Below are 6,711 nucleotides of genomic sequence, written 5' to 3'. Positions count from 1 at the left end.
ACCTGGGCCTGACGACTGCGACCGCGTGGAGGGCGTCTCACCGGGATGCTGTGAGGACCGTGGCCGGTGTTGCTGGCCGAGCTCTGGCTGGATGCAGGCGGTGGCAGCTGGTCTCAATCTCCCGGCCTCTCAGATGGATGCCTGCGATGCCCCTGGCCAGGCAGGGGTGTGAAGCGGCTCTGAGCCAGTCTGCCCTGTTCCCATGCAGGTGTCCAGAGCCCCTTCGAGGGGCCCTTGCGAACCCCAGAGAGGCTTCCTCTGTGGGCAAGGACACCCAGGAAGCTGGCTGCAGGCGGAGGAGACACCAGGGGGGCCTGGCTGGGGCCGGTCCGCTCCTAGGCCCAGTCTCGGAGGCGGACAGACCTGGCCTGGTCCCGCCCGTCACCCGTGGACAGTGCGGTCCTCTCAGGGCCCGGCCCCTCATCTTGGGAACAAGGCTCACCGAGCCGCCCCTTGTCCCGCTGGCGCGAGGCTGACAAGGCTTGGAAAGGGCCTGCCGCATGGGGGGCACCAGGCAGAGGCTCTGCAGCGTCAGCGGGCCTCCACCCAGGGCTCTCTGGGTGGGAATGGCAAGAGCCCAGGCCCCAGGACAAGGCAGGGCTGACGCCATCTATTTATTTAAGAGCGCTCTGCAGCCTCGGCTGGGGCCAAGCACTGTTCCGATGGCTTTACACCACTTCAGTTCTCTCTGCATCTGCAGGAGGTGAGCGAACTGAGTCAGCAAGAGGTTGAGAGACCTGTCTGAGGTCAAAGGGCTAGGAACGGGGAGGAGCCAGGAGGTGAGCCAGGCAGCTGGCTTCAGTCTGGGGTGCTGCCCGTCTCCCAGCCATCGGGGGCCGAGGAGTCACCCAAATTCCCGCCAGGGGCGCCCAGCAAGCCAGAGGCCATTCGGCCGTCATGACGGCCCTGCCGCAGCAAGGCCAGCCGGGATCTCCCTGGGCCTCTGTCTCCTCGAGTGCAAGACGGGGCGGTGGGGGGAGCACTGAGGAGCCAGGCTCTTCCTCTTCTGGGATGGAGGGACTGGTCAAGAGTGGGCTGGAAGTACTGACGATAGTTCTCAGACTGAGCCCCGCTCAGGCGTGTGGGATCCGTGCCCGCTTCTGGCAGGCTGGCAGACAGCTGCAGAAGCCTTCGTCCCTCCGGCCTCCACTTCTTGGGTCGTGCCAGCGTGTTGAGAGCATCAAGAGGAAAGAACGAAAACACGCCTGTCCTCTGCAGGACGGAGGTGACCAACGCGCGGGAACTTCTGTCCTGGAAGGAAGGACGTGTGAGCCCAGACAGAATGTTTTAATTAAAAACCCTTCCTCCTCGGAAGAAAAGCTGCGACAAACCTAGAGAGCGTATTTAAAAAGCAGAGACGTCGTTTTGCTGACCAAGGTCTGTAGAGTCAAAGTTAGGGTTTTCCCAGTGGTCGTGTACAGATGTGAGAGTTGGACCATAGAGCAGGCCGAGCGCCGAAGAATTGATGCTTTTGAACTGTGGTGTTGGAGAAGACTCTTGAGAGTCCCTTGGATAGCAAAGAGATCAAACCAGTCAATTCTAAAGGAAATCAACCCTGACTATTCATTGGAAGGACTGATGTTGAAGCTGAAACTCCAATACTTTGGCCACCTGATGCGAAGAGCCAATTCACTGGAAAAGACCCGATGCTGGGAAAGACTGAGTGCGGGACAGTCTGTGTGGAATTGATATCGCGCTTGTGCGTGCTCAGCGGCTCAGCTGTGTCCAGCTCTTTTGACCCCATGGACTGTAGCCCGCCAGGCTTCTGTGCACGGGATTCTCTAGGCAAGAATGCTGGAGTGGGATGCTATTTTCTCCTCCAGGGGATCTTCCTGACCCAGGGATTGACTCTTGCATCGCAGGCGGATTCTTTACCATTGAGCCACCTGGGAAGCATTCCCAAAGAATTGATCATTGATATTATCTCTTCCTTAAATATTTGGCACATTTCCTCAGGGAAGGCTCACAAGCCTGACGTTTTCTTTGTGGGAAGGTTTTCAACTACAATTCCAATTTAAGAGAAGTAGGGATATTCGGGTTAGCTGTTACTTCTCAGAGGGAGTTTTTGCATTTTCGATCTTCCAAGGAATTAGTCCATTTCATCTGAGCTGTGGAATTTGACATGAAGGTGTTCATAACTTTCTCTTTTATTCTGGCTGTACCGAGAGGCTTGCTGTCTATTTAAAAAAAAATCACTAACCTGCTGATGTGCGTATGGATAAGCAAAAGTGGCCTATCCATACAACAGAGTATCATTTAGCCTTAAAAAAAAAATGAATTACTGACACATGCTATACCATGGATGAATTTTGAAGGCAAGGTAAGTGAAAGAGGACACAAAATATGATTCCGTGCATGTGAAATGTCCAGCAGGCAAGTTCACAGGAACAAAGCAGGTTAGTGATTTTTTTTAAAAATAGACAGCACTTAACACCTATATTAGGAAAAAAGAAAGGTCTTGGGTCAATGGTCTCAGCTATATCAATCTTGGACAAGAAGATATCACTGAAGAATCTAGAAGAATCCCCTGGCGGTCCAGTGGTTAGGACTCAGCACTTTGACTGCTGTGAGCCCGGGTTCAATCCCTGGTCAGGGGACAAGATCTTGCAAGCCTCTCGGTACAGCCAGAATAAAAGAGAAAGTTATGAACACCTTCATGTCAAATTCCACAGCTCAGATGAAATGGACTAATTCCTTGGAAGATCAAAAATGCAAAAACTCCCTCTGAGAAGTAACAGCTAACCCGAATACCCCTACTTCTCTTAAATTGGAATTGTAGTTGAAAACCTTCCCACAAAGAAAACGTCAGGCTTGTGAGCCTTCCCTGAGGAAATGCGCCAAATATTTAAGGAAGAGATAATATCAATGATCAATTCTTTGGGAATGCTTCCCAGGTGGCTCAATGGTAAAGAATCCGCCTGCGATGCAAGAGTCAATCCCTGGGTCAGGAAGATCCCCTGGAGGAGAAAATAGCATCCCACTCCAGCATTCTTGCCTAGAGAATCCCGTGCACAGAAGCCTGGCGGGCTACAGTCCATGCGGTCACCAAGAGCTGGACACAGCTGAGCCGCTGAGCACGCACAAGCGCGATATCAATTCCACACAGACTGTCCCGCACTCAGTCTTTCCCAGCATCGGGTCTTTTCCAGTGAATTGGCTCTTCGCATCAGGTGGCCAAAGTATTGGAGTTTCAGCTTCAACATCAGTCCTTCCAATGAATAGTCAGGGTTGATTTCCTTTAGAATTGACTGGTTTGATCTCTTTGCTATCCAAGGGACTCTCAAGAGTCTTCTCCAACACCACAGTTCAAAAGCATCAATTCTTCGGCGCTTGGCCTGCTCTATGGTCCAACTCTCACATCTGTACACGACCACTGGGAAAACCCTAATTTTGACTCTACAGACCTTGGTCAGCAAAGCGACGTCTCTGCTTTTTAAATACGCTCTCTAGGTTTGTCACAGCTTTTCTTCCAAGGAGGAAGGGTTTTTAATTAAAGCATTCTGTCTGGGCTCACACGTCCTTCCTTCCAGGACAGAAGTTCCCGCGTGTTGGTCACCTCCGTCCTGCAGAGGACAGGCGTGTTTTCGTTCTTTCCTCTTGATGCTCTCAACACGCTGGCACGACCCAAGAAGTGGAGGCCGGAGGGACGAAGGCTTCTGCAGCTGTCTGCCAGCTTGCCAGAAGCGGGCACGGATCCCACACGCCTGAGCGGGGCTCAGTCTGAGAAGTATCGTCAGTACTTCCAGCCCACTCTTGACCAATCCCTCCATCCCAGAAGAGGAAGAGCCTGGCTCCTCACTGCTCCCCGCCCCGGCCCCATCTTGCACTCGAGGAGACAGAGGCATGTATTGTAATTCAAAGCCAGTGCTGAAGAGAAAATTCTAAAAAAAACTGCTAGAGAAAAAAAGTATTGCCTTAATTCTGTTTTGTTAGTGTTGCTTTGGGGTTTGTATTATACATTTTTAAAATGATCACAGACTTCAAGTAGTACGCCGTTTCTGGTGTAAGTATAATAGTATGTAGTATTCTCTCAGCCTTTATGGTAATGTCGTGCGTTTTACATTCACACGTCAAGAGGATGATGGTTGGATGGCATCAATGACTCCATGGACATGAGTTTGAGCAAACTCAGGGAGACAGTGAAGGACAGAGGTCTTCACTTCTTTGTGTATATTCAGATTTCCATGTGCTCTGATTTCCCTTTTGCTAGATGAGTATCGTTTAATGCTTCTTGTACAGCAGGTCTCCTGGTGATTTCTTTCAGCCTTCGAATGTCTGAAAATGATGTATTTTGCCTTCGTCTTAAAAAGCTGCTCCTCTAACTACTGGATCCTAGATTGACAGCTTTCTGTCAACACTCTGAGGATACCGTTTCATGGTTTTTGTGTCTGCATGGTCCCTAGTGAGAAATGTCATCTTGTTTTTCTTCTTCTGATTATAACATTTCTTTTTTTCTCTAGCAGTTTTTTGAGAACTTTCTCTTCAGCACTGGCTTTGAATTACGATATACGCCTGGATCTCATTTTCTTGTGCTTGGAGTTCACTTGGCTTTTGAGATCTGTGGGTTTATAGTTTTCATCCAGTGTGGGAAGTTTGGGGCCATTATTTCTTCAAACACTTTTTCTGTCTCTCTCATCACCTCTCTTTCGGAGACTCCAACCACCCATATATTAGGAAACTTGAAATTTCCCCATAGTTCTTTTTTTTTTCCAAATTTATTTCTGGCTGTGCTGTCTTTGAAGCGCTCCGTTACTGAGTGTGGGCTCTCTCCAGTTGCAGAGCATGGGGTTCGCGGGCGTGGAGGCTTCAGTAGCTGTGGTGCAGGGGCTCAGCTGCCCCTTGGGAAGCGGGACTGAGCCTGTGTCCCCTGCACTGGCAGGCAGGATTCGGAACCAGTGGACCACCACAGAAATGCCCTTCCCATCCTTTTCTCTGTGTGTCTCATCTCGTATAGTTTCTATAATGTGTGCTGTGTGTAGCCGCTCGGTTGTGTCTGACTCTTTTCGACCCCATGGACTGTAGCCCACTAGGCTCCTCTGTCCATGGAATTTCCCAGGCAAGAATACTGGAGTGGGTTGCCACGCCCTTCTCCAGGGGATCTTCCCAACCCAGGGATCGAACCAGGTCTCCTGCATTGCAGGCGGGTTCTGTACAGCTGAGCTTTTATGCTGTGACATTCCCTGACCTTCTCTTCTGCACCGTCTCATCTACTATGATAGCTTAAGTTCAATGAGAAATTGCTTCTCTTCCTTCTTTCTCCTCCCACTACACCCTTGTCCTTCTTTACAGACCTTCCATGTCTTTTAACTTTTTGAATGTTTGAAAGAGCTCAACCAACCATCTTAACTGCCTTCCCTGCTCCTTCTAACCCGTGAGTCAGTTTTAACCTGTTTTGATGATTCTCACTACGGGCTGTGCTTTCCTGGCTCTTTGCATGGCTGGTAATCCTTGAATGGATGCCAGACACTGCGAATTTTACTTTGTAAGGTGCTAGATATTTTTATGTTCCTATAAATCTTTTGGGGCTTTGTTGGAGAATACAGTTAATTGACTAGACACAGCGTGATCCTTTCAAGTCCTGTTTTTATGATTTGTTAGCTGGGTCCACAGCCATGCTCAATCTAGGGCTCAAAGTTCATTTTTGAGGCAAAACTTTCCTGGATACTTGTCTTAAAAATACATCATATTTTTGTATTATTCATGTTTAAATGTCATTTACTGAGTATTTCAAAAATTTTAAAACCTTGGAGCCTTGCTACAGACTGCTCTTCCTAGAGCCAGTTAACTCCCAAATAGTAAACAGCTTGCTTGCACAGCATACCTTTCACATACAAATTAACCAAAGTCTAAACCAACCACCTTTATTTAACTCACCCATCAAAGCCATCACCTGCCGTGCCAGATACCACGCAACTGGAGACCACCCCTATAGCCCGGAGCCCTCTGCTCTGTTCAATCATCCAATTTCAGATGTCCTCAAACCGGCCTGCCTTGCCTCACCCCTGCTTCCCCTGTGGAGTCCACACTCAGGCCCTGGGTCGTGCCTCCCCGCCCCTCCTGCCCTTGACCCACCTGGGGTTTCCTCGGGTGACCCCGTGCGGCGTGGCACGCCCCTTGCGCTTGGGAAGTGTCGTCTCCACGTCTGTCACCTGTTACACCTAAAATAACATTCTTGGTCTAACAGTGTGCCCACTGCTGTGAGTCAGGGCTTCCTCTGGCCGGGGGGAGCGGGAACCGTCCCCACGTCTGTGTGGCGCCGCGTCTTCCCCACGGCTTCCTTCCTGGCCCGTCTCCTGGGTATTTAAGAGGAGCCTCTGCAGCCCCCGGGGTCCCTGTGCGGCTTGCTTCTTCCTGCTGTCTGTCCTCTGAACTTGAGCTGCCTGGGGGTCTCTGGACTCTCAGCTGGCTCCTCAACCCGGGTAGGCTGCAGCTCCCCTCACTGCCGCAGCCTGGAAGCCCTCACCAGGCGGTAAGGCCACCTCATGTGTTTCCCAGCTCTCAGGGGTTACTCTCCTTCAATGCCCTGAGTATTTTTTTTTTTAAGGCATGAGGGTAAGTTTCCATCTTGGCCAGAAGCAGGGGAAAAAAAAATCCTGTGTGCTTTATTATTTTTTTTAAGCTTATGAAACACTCAGCAGGTGTGTCTAGAAGCAGGGATGGTATCAGTGTCTGCACCGCCGAGTCTGCCCCCTCTCAGGCTGCATCCCCGAG

General features: G+C 50.4%; 1 non-coding gene across 1 annotated transcript; it reads left to right on the top strand.

The window, feature by feature from the left end:
• Positions 1-2,524: 2,524 nt before the first annotated feature.
• On the top strand, positions 2,525-2,597 carry TRNAQ-UUG (transfer RNA glutamine (anticodon UUG)). Its single transcript has one exon. It is a non-coding gene; the product is annotated as a tRNA-Gln (tRNA).
• The last annotated feature ends 4,114 nt before the right edge of the window (positions 2,598-6,711 follow it).

Source organism: Bos mutus, chromosome 17, assembly GCF_027580195.1.
Source record: "Bos mutus isolate GX-2022 chromosome 17, NWIPB_WYAK_1.1, whole genome shotgun sequence".
Lineage (NCBI taxonomy): Eukaryota > Metazoa > Chordata > Mammalia > Artiodactyla > Bovidae > Bos > Bos mutus.
The sequence above is the reverse complement of the archived record's forward strand: the minus strand, read 5'-3'. Positions and strand labels throughout refer to the sequence as shown.